General features: G+C 36.6%; 1 long non-coding RNA gene across 1 annotated transcript; it reads left to right on the forward strand.

Moving 5' to 3' along the window:
- Positions 1-366: 366 nt before the first annotated feature.
- Positions 367-2,802, forward strand: LOC118823875. The gene is made up of 2 exons (XR_005008557.1): positions 367-467; positions 2,158-2,802. It is a non-coding gene; the product is annotated as an uncharacterized LOC118823875 (long non-coding RNA).
- Positions 2,803-9,911: the final 7,109 nt, after the last annotated feature.

The raw sequence follows: 9,911 nt of genomic DNA on the forward strand, positions 1-9,911 counted from the left end.
GAGAAAACAATCCATCCTCTACAACTCGTACAGAACGCAGCAACACGGATCCTCACAGCACCAACACAGAGAGATCATATCACCCCCCTTTTTAAAGATTTGCACAGACAGCACTGTCTGTGAAGCCACTTGTATGAACAGTGCTCTGTAAATAAAGTTATTATTATTATTATTATTATTATTATTATTATTATTATTCATTTTCCTCCTCAGATCAGACTGTGGTGAACTTTCCCTACCATAATATTGTCATACTTGTTACCGTTAAGTCATTTTACTAGGTTATAATCAGGTGTCATTATCAGATATGGATTTCCTCCTGCTCTGTTGTAAACTGTATAAATGACACTGTCTGCTGTATCGTTCCTTACTCTGCTTCATTCTGGGAGAACTTCATCTGTCCTTCAGCGCACCAAACTGCCTGCTGCTCACTTATAAAGTGATCTTACAGCACATCATCTGCTCAGGTAAGATTTGTTTTTAATGGACGTTATTGTGAAAAGTCATCACCTGAATATTTCACCTCTGAGCGTCCACGACTGCATCTATGAGGTGAGAATCTTGGTTTTTAATCCTGCTAATAATAATTTCATTAATGTCTCCATATAACTGCTCTCTCAGTTTTTACCCCTTTTGAGTCTTGGTCCCTCTTAGCTGTTCTTCCTCATGCTCATAGGGAGTTTCTCTCTGAGTCTTGGTTCCTCTCAGTGGTTCTTCACGCTCTTAGAGTGTTTCTCCTTTAGAGTCTTGTTTCCTCTCAGTGGTTCTTCTTCATATTCTTAGAGAGGTATCATACTGGTGTGTTCAAACTTTTGCATATGACTATTTGTACTAATAATTGTGTTTTTCTGAGCCAACAAACACTGATCGATAAATAGCTTTTTCATTCTAATTTCCTTGAGTGCCTAAAACTTTTGCTAGGTCCTGTATATTTAACAGGCAGCTTCACAGAAGCCTCAACAACTAAATCTAATATTGGATGTTTCAGTATTTACTGTGTCACTCTTTGCCTTTATTACAGCTTCCATTCTTTTCAGGAGACTCACTTTCAGTTTCTCAAAGAAATCTGCAGACACACCTCCAAAGTTCAGTCTTAGAAGTAGGTTCAGCATTTTCTGCTTCTCACTATCCAATTAATTTCAATTACTAATTTAGACATATCAATATAATACAGAAACATCCTCTTATGCCATTTTAGATGTTTTTGAAAGAGCAATATGCGAGGCAGCTGAGGGGAATTTGGGTAGATGTTTGAGTGAATGTTAGTGTCTGTTTCAGACTGAGACTTGACTCAAACTCGCACCTCAGAGACTCGAGACTCGACTCGGTCTCACACCTCACGTACTCACACTTGACTCAAACTCGCACCTCAGCAACTAGGGGACGTTAGTAACAGTAATTTTATCTAAAGAAATTGTATTATTAAATCTGCAGATATACTAGATGCAATTACTTAAACTTCAGAAAAAAGTTATAATATTATAATATTAATAATATTATAACATTTAAGGGAAGCGGAATGTCATTGACCCCTTTGGGGGCAGCTTGTTGAGGGGACACAGCTGGAACTGGTTGGTTTTAAGATTGGAGGAGTTAAAGTGGCACAGAAGCAAAGAGTGGAAAAATTAAATACTGATAGAAATAATATCATACTTAGGCTTCTGCGTAATTGTTTATTATATATATATATTTTTTGTTTTTTTCTAAATAAAAAAAAAGTACTTTGTGCTTAATGACAAAATGGTGGTCTCTGTTTTGGAAATCCAGAGAGACCATGAAGTAGTTATAATTTGCTGAATTGTTATCTGGAGATAACGAGTTAACTATCTTGTGATTCAAGAATGGCAACATTGTTATCTTAACATAGCGAATTAACTATCTTGTGACCTCAAGGTAACAAGGTTTTTCTCTTGCAATAGCGAGTTAATTATCTTGTGATCTCAAAATAACAAAGTTGCTATCTTGACATAACAAGTTAACTATCTTGTGATTCAGCTGTTATATGCATATTTAAACCATATCTGAACACTATGCAGAAAATTTGAGGTCAGTAAATGATCTGTCTGTGCTGGTGTACAGAGGAGTCGGCTCATGCTGGCCTCTTATTTAGTTCATCATCAGCCCTGAACTGAACAACTGCTTGTCTCTCTTTTTCAGGATGAAGATTGTGGTTCTTCAGGTCATACTCTTCCTCTGTTTCTGCAGCAGATCTCAACAAAAGCCCTGTACAAACAGAGCAGACCAAAATAAATATGGCAATTTTCAACATCGTCATCTTCTAACCCAAAACATTAACAATGTCAATGGGTGGAAACAGTACCTACTTAATAAAAGGCTCTGTGGACGGCAACCTGTACAATCCTTCATCCACAGCACAGCAGATGAAGTCGACAGTATCTGCAGTGAAGCTGGTGGATATTACTGGAAAGAGAATCTGTGTGTCAGCAGAGCTAAGTTCACTGTGACTACAGTTAGAGGCAGAGACAAAGGGTGTAAAGACATTACAGTGGAAACACTGAATAACGAGCCTGTGGCTGTGGCCTGTGATCTTGATAATGGAAGATGTGTGCCTGTTCACTATGAAGCCATTAGAAATAAAAGTGATGTACAGAGACTCACTGAACCCTGTAAGAGATGAATATCACTCCTGAGGCCTCAGCATCCTGAGGATTTTAGATTTAAGTGAGTGAGAAACCTGTTTAATTGTTGTTGTTTAATTCTCTCATTTATATTTCATACATATCAAGCAAAAAAGTCTCTTCTTTCTGTTCTCAATAAAAAGTTGTAATCAGTGAGCATAAACTAGAGTGCTGTGTGTCTTATTGCTCAGCTGTTTGGTGACCGTGATGGGTGGATCACTGCTGAAGTTTCAGTACTGCCAATCCTGATATTTCCTTTTAGGAAATTATCTGGAAAATGTAGAAACTTTTTTGTTTTTAAAGCACATCGTAGAAATAATACACTATAATAAACTAAATAAATAATTAAATGTAACGACTTTGAAGGGTGGGATGAATGAGGACACCGGGAGCAGGTATGGAGACCGAGAGCTACGTTTATTTATACACAACACAAAAAACACTCAGCTTTTCAGTCCATGGACAAAATAAAACAACACGCTGGGACTTTTCAGTCTTTTCTTTTCTTTGCTTTGCTTTCTTAGCTCTGCTCTGCTCTGCTCTGCTCTCCTTCTTTCTGGGCTCTGCCACCTACTGAGAAAAGAGATGGCTATAAGTAGGCTGGCAGAAACAAGGCACAGGCTGGTTCAGCCCGCTGGTTCAGCCCGACCAGCTCTCCTTCCTGCATGTGATGCTTGGCCACATCCCCTTCTCCACAGTAAATAAATAAGTAAATAAATAACAATAAATTAACTAAAGACTGGCACCAGTAATTTACTATGAGGTCAATCGAAAGGAAAAATATATCAAATATTAAGGTAAATAACCTTTCATGAAACTACTATTAGATAGTCATTTAATTTTTTAATATTTATTTTATCTTTATATAATAAATTAACATAACAAATTTGTTATTTTTTCAATTCCAATAATTTAGAAAATATAAAATAAATTAATACTTAGGAAAAATATATTTCTTCTTCTTCTTCTTCTTCTTCTTCTTCTTCTTATTATTATTATTATTATTATTAGGCATAGTAATAGTATTAGTAGTCATAACTTTGTTAATTGTCATTTTATTCTTTATGGCTGTTATAATTCCAGTAACAGTTGCTTAATAATAAAATATATGTTTAGTGAGAGTATGCAGACAAATTTAATGACAACTGGACCAAAAGAAATGGGCCAAAAAATTTAAAGTAAATTGAGATTTTTTTCCTTCTCCTGTAAAGTTACCATTTTGGAGATGCGAGCCTTTGTTCCGATAAGAGCGATATATATATATATATTTTATATATATATATATATATATATATATATATATATATAAAACCATTTTCTTTACTAAGGAACCCTTGAAGAACCATCATTTTTAAGAGTGTCAGGGAGTCAGAGGACTTTCTTCATTTCTAATCATAAAGGCTGCAGCATCAATATGAAGCCATGTGCGTGTGTGAGAGAGTCTGAAGCTGTAAAATGAACAGTGTGCAACATGTTCACTAACCTGAGCCACATATCACTCTAACATCATCGTTTAACAGTGCTAATGCTAACCAAAATGCTAATGGCTAAGTGCTCACTATAACCACAAACTGAACCACGCCTGTGAGAGTGAAACCAACTAAGTACAAAACCAACAAGGATCACACAGGCCTTAACGACAGTTAGTAAAGGATACGCACTTCATTCACACACACAACAGCTGGGCAGCTGGCAAAGGATGTACCAAAGTTTAGAAAGTAGAATAATTTTCATAATATTTATTTTCATTGCAGTGCTGAATTTGACTAGAGCTAAATGAGTCTCTTTGATTTTTGTCTACAACCATTAGTCAATCATGGTGGAGGATCAGCGCAAGTTTGAGGTATAACAACAAAGTGTTTTCTGACTGAAGGCATCATGAATGAACTGATGAGCACAAACAAGCCTTAATACATCAGGTAGTACCCTATGGAAAATGTTTGATTGGAAAGAAATTCATTATACAGCAAGATAACGACCCAAGCACACTGATGAGCACACAAGAAGAAGCAGCTAGTGACTTCAGAACATTGGACTGACCTCCCCAGAACCCAGACCTCAACATCACTAAATTTGTTGGGAAAACCAACTTGCAAGACTGAACTCTGGAAGAAAATTTATAATATAAATATAATATATTTCTTTGAAAAAGTGAAAGCAAGTCTCTTGAAAAGAATTTAAGCTTTAATGATGTCACATTTATTAGCCTTTTTGACTGGAAATTAAAAGTGTGAAATAATTTTAAAGACTTTTTTTAAACCGTATTTTTTATTGAAACCTTTTTTGTAACAGAGTTTATATTGAACACAGTCAACACTGCAGACAGTTGCTAGTCTGTACATAACAAATTGTCCTCATGCAAGTTTCATCACTGACCGTCATTAAGCCTTTATGGACTTTTTCAAACTGTTAGACACTCAAAGTGAATATTTACTGACCACAACGCTCGGCCTTGAGCTCATGCTGGGTGTGAAAATTTTCACCATCTAGAAGTTTCACCCTCCAGATCTGCTGACGGATATGATGACTGCTGACAAACGATTTAACTGGTTAAAAGCATCACACCACTTTAAACACTCTCACACCAACACACTCACACTGAAAAACATCACTCACTGAAGAACATCTCTCACTAAAGAACATCTCTCCCTGAAGAACATCACAGAAGAGACAGCTGCGCAGGTAAAAGGTAATAAAGGTGTTTTTCAGATTAACTCTGCATGCTAGACTAGTACAACAGAAAATGTAGCACTGCAAGACACAGACAGTGACCATCTAGCCTGTATCTACTCTACCTGGCCACTTTATCAGAAACCCCTCTTGTAGCTCCACTGTGCTGGTATGATGTAGTTCATTTATTGATGTACAGTTTGTGTTAGCCATACTCCAGCCCTATATGAATGGTCAGTTTCTGACCAAAGAGCCACTCTTGTCTGGATATGAGTGTGAGTGGTGGTCCACTCCAAATCTAGCAGCGACGCTGACGTGTAAAAACTTCAGCAACACTTGTACCAGCACCACATACTACCATGTCAGTGTCACTACTGTGCTGAGAATGGACCACCACACAAACATGATCTAAACAGTGGTGGTTGTCATTATGTAGCCGGTGCTCTTATGCCTATATATGGAACTCTGAGTTAAAAGCAATTTCTCAATGAGAAGAATGAATGGAGATTTTGAAAATTGCCTCTTTCGCATTATGTGATACTGAAAAACATTTCAAAGCTAATATGTTTTGTCCTATGAATATTCTTCTCTCGAATATCACTAAATCCTCTGAATTATGCGGTCATTAAAGAGTCAAAATACGAACATTGCTACATGCAAGCTAATGCTACTGTGCACTGAATCGACGTCTTTAGACTGGCAGCCTCCTTAAAAACCATGCAGACCACCATGCTTTGCCAGTGTGGTAACATATTTCTGCATACAAACTGAGGGCAGATGAAAAGCAGTCAGAACAAAAGAAGCAGGTTTTTCCCTGCAGTATTCTGTTCTTTATCTGATGCCCACTGAAACATGATAGATTTTTCTCTTCTGTTCGTTGCTTGATCTGAAAAGCTCTACAAACTTACCTGCACTCAGGCTTATTCAGTACAGACTCTTAATAGCTTACTATTACTGCTGACCCCCTAATAAGCTGATTTAGGCTATGAAATTATTATTTTAAAGCTGGCAACATTTTCTCAGGACATTCGCCAGCTTCTTGTTTAAATTTTCCTGTTCCACCTTAAATGGGGCAGCAGTTACATTCTGGCACCTGAGGCATTATTGTAACAGCTGCACCAGTTAAGGTGTAATGGAAAAATTTGAACAAAAAGCTAAATTCAGCCTTGTAGTTTAATGCTGGTAGTATTTAGGCTATCAAAATATCCTACCTACAGGTTTCATTTACAAACATACCTATAAACATGCGCTATGGAAGAACATTTTGATAAGGTAGCACAACTCGTCAGAGCACCACCATAGGCTACCTTACTTTCGTGTAGCTTTTGTGACATCAAATTGATGCGCAGTAGCATTAGCTCACATGTAGAAATATTAGTATTAAGACCCTGTAATTCAGAGGATTCAGTGATGTTCAGGGGAAAAATGTACACAGGACAAAACGTACAGGATTCTGAACATTTTTATTTACCATGGGGTGCATGAGATGTGCATTTTTCAAAAACCCCATTCATTCTGGCCATAGAGAAATCCAGCTCAGACTGTGGTAGTGGAGTCTCTTCATGATGAAGTTTATTATCTGCATTGTACTGGACTTCTGCTCAGGGGACTGTGGGAGCATCAGTGAACTGAAGAAGGTGGTAAGAGAGCAAAAAAAAAATATTTTTTTTAAATGATAATGATTTTTTGATGAAATGTATTAACAGAATTTACCAAGCTTTACCAAGAAGTAATGTAAATGTATTCTAAATCTATTCTGAATATGTTACTTGATGTATTGTAATGGGATGCTTTAGTGAATACATCTAGGACAGTGTATTCAGTATTTAGCCATCACTACCTTTTCAAGGTATTTTGCCCAACCTTGTGTGGAAGTGCAGTATGGAGTTAAGTTTGTGCTAAACGTTTCAAGTAAAATAATAAAATCGACAAGGAAAATGTCTCCAGAATTTATTGCAAATACAAATAAAGAGAGTTAAATCAAACCCAATTTAAGCATTAAATATAATTTTGTAAAAGATTACAACTGTTACTCAAGTATTACTCATTTTGCCAGTCTTTTCTTTCATTTTTTTCTACTTATTGCTTTTCTGACTTTTTTGTAACAGTAAATGATCTGTCTGTGCTGGTGTACAGAGGAGTCGAATCACACTGGCCTCTTATTTAGTTCATCATCAGCCCTGAACTGAACAGCTGCTGGTCTCTCTGTTTCAGGATGAAGCTCGAGGTTCTTCAGGTCATACTCTTCCTCTGTTTCTGCAGCAGATCTCACAATATGCTGACAGGCCCTGTAAGGACACAGCAGACCAAAACAAACATGGCAATTTTCAACATCGTCATCTTCTAACCTAAAAGATTAACAGTGACGATGAGTGGAAACAGTACCTACTTAATAAAAGCCTCTGTGGACGGCAACCTGTACAGTCCTTCATCCACAGCACAGCAGACGAAGTCGACAGTATCTGCAGTGAAGCTGGTGAATATTACTGGAAAGAGAATCTGTGTGTTAGCAAAGCTGAGTTCACTGTGACTACAGTTAGAGGCAGAGACAAAGGGTGTGAAGACATTACAGCAGATTCAGTGGAAACACTGAATAATGCACATGTGGTTGTAGCCTGTGATCTTGTTAATCATAAATGTGTGCCTGTACACTATGAAACCACTCGTAGACACGGACAGAGACTCACTGAACCCTGTAAGAAAGGAATATCACTCCTGAGGCCTCAGCAGAGACGTTTAGAAGTGAGTGAGAAAGCTGTTTAATTGTTCTCCTTTCTTATCTATATTTCATTTATGTCAAGAAAAAACTCTCTTCTTTCTGTCCTCAATAAAAAGTTGGAATCAGTGAGCATAACCTGGGGTGCTGTGTGCCTTACTGCTATGTTGTTTGGCTGTCTGCTAAGTATCAGTACTGTATATCCTGAGGTTTCTTATGAGGAAATGATCCTTTTTACCCTTTTTAAAGCACACTGTAACAACTAATGTATTACAGTACATAATAATAACCAAAAAAAAACAACTAAAATAACTTGAGGCATCAGTTAAAAAACAATTTTTTACGGTATTTTTCTTTTTTTTTTTTAATAAGGTTATTATCAGTTATTTTATCTATGTTATAGATATGTTATATATCCAGAAAAAATATATGAAATTAAACCTTAGAAGTTAAAAGTAATAATAATAATAATAATAGTAATAATAATAATAATAATAATAATAATAATAATAACAATAAGAAGAAGAAGAAGAAGAAGAAAAAGAAGAAGAATAGGAAACCCTTATTAATGATCATGTAAATATAAAAAAGTAAAAAAAAGGTAATAAAGTCAGCTATTACATTTCCTCTTAACACACACACACTCAAAGTCTTCAAAAAAATCCTCAAATTTGGGTCAGAAAAAAAATTCCTTTTACATATATGAGGGCTTTTAAAGTATCAGTATCAGTACTGGTATGAAGACATTAGCTTTTTTCATGTATCAGACTTCAGTGATGAGGATGATGGTATTTAAGATGTTTTTCACAGCCCACTTGCATTTTGGATGCTGGTGAAGCCACAAAAAAGACTTTACTGTACCTTTGAGGGTACACTGCCATTGCTTGTACAAAATAAACCTTTTTTCTGTCAGTGTTCAAAAGATATTCAATTGTTAATGTTTACTTAAACATGAATAAATCTTAATAAATAAATAATCACTATTAAGGATGCTTCTGTAATATTGTAGTGCTGTATTCCATGTGTGGGCCACTCTGGAGTTCCTGTCAGAGCTCAGGGAGGTAGAGAACTCTAACTTCTAAGACTGAACTTTGGAGGTGTGTCTGCAGATTTCTTTGAGGAACTGAAAGTGAGTCTCCTGAAAAGAATGGAAGCTGGAATAAAGGTAAAGAGTGACTCACTGAACACTCAAACAGCTGATTCAGCTGGTGAGACTCCTGGGTAATTTTCTGTTAAATATTTGTTTCCTAATGCTGAAAACTTATTAGTACTTATTGTACTTATTGTACTTATTGCTGAAAACTTATTAGTACTTATTGTACTTATTGTACTTATTGGCCATTTCACTGGAAATTAAATAAATGAAACCTACTTGCAAGCATTTTCAAGACTTTTTTAAACCATATATTGTAACAGAGTTTATACTGAACACAGTCTACACTGCAGACAGATGCGTCACTAAAGCAGAACTGAATTAGTTAAATGCTCTAAATACTGACTACAGACATTCATACATGCATAACCACCTTGATAACATCTCACAGAACCCTTGACCACTGAACATTTCCCACCACGAGGGACACAGAGAGCTGAGAGAGAAGTAAACTTCACATCATCTCCACTCGAGCTGTATGACTGACCTCTACAGCGTCTGATGAAGTGTCTCCTACATACACTGATTCTTCTGCTGGTTTTTAGCTCACTGGCCTCCTGCAGGCTGGTGGCTGATTTTCTGGATCACCCAGACGGCTGTCCTCAGTTCTTCCTGAACACTCCTAATGGTCATGTTACACCCACCATTCTGCAGGATGGTCGGTGTTATCGACAGATCTGTCAGTCGTATATGGGCAGCGACAGATTTGCCACTCTTTATGATACTGCGAATA

Source organism: Colossoma macropomum, unplaced genomic scaffold (assembly GCF_904425465.1).
Source record: "Colossoma macropomum unplaced genomic scaffold, Colossoma_macropomum, whole genome shotgun sequence".
Lineage (NCBI taxonomy): Eukaryota > Metazoa > Chordata > Actinopteri > Characiformes > Serrasalmidae > Colossoma > Colossoma macropomum.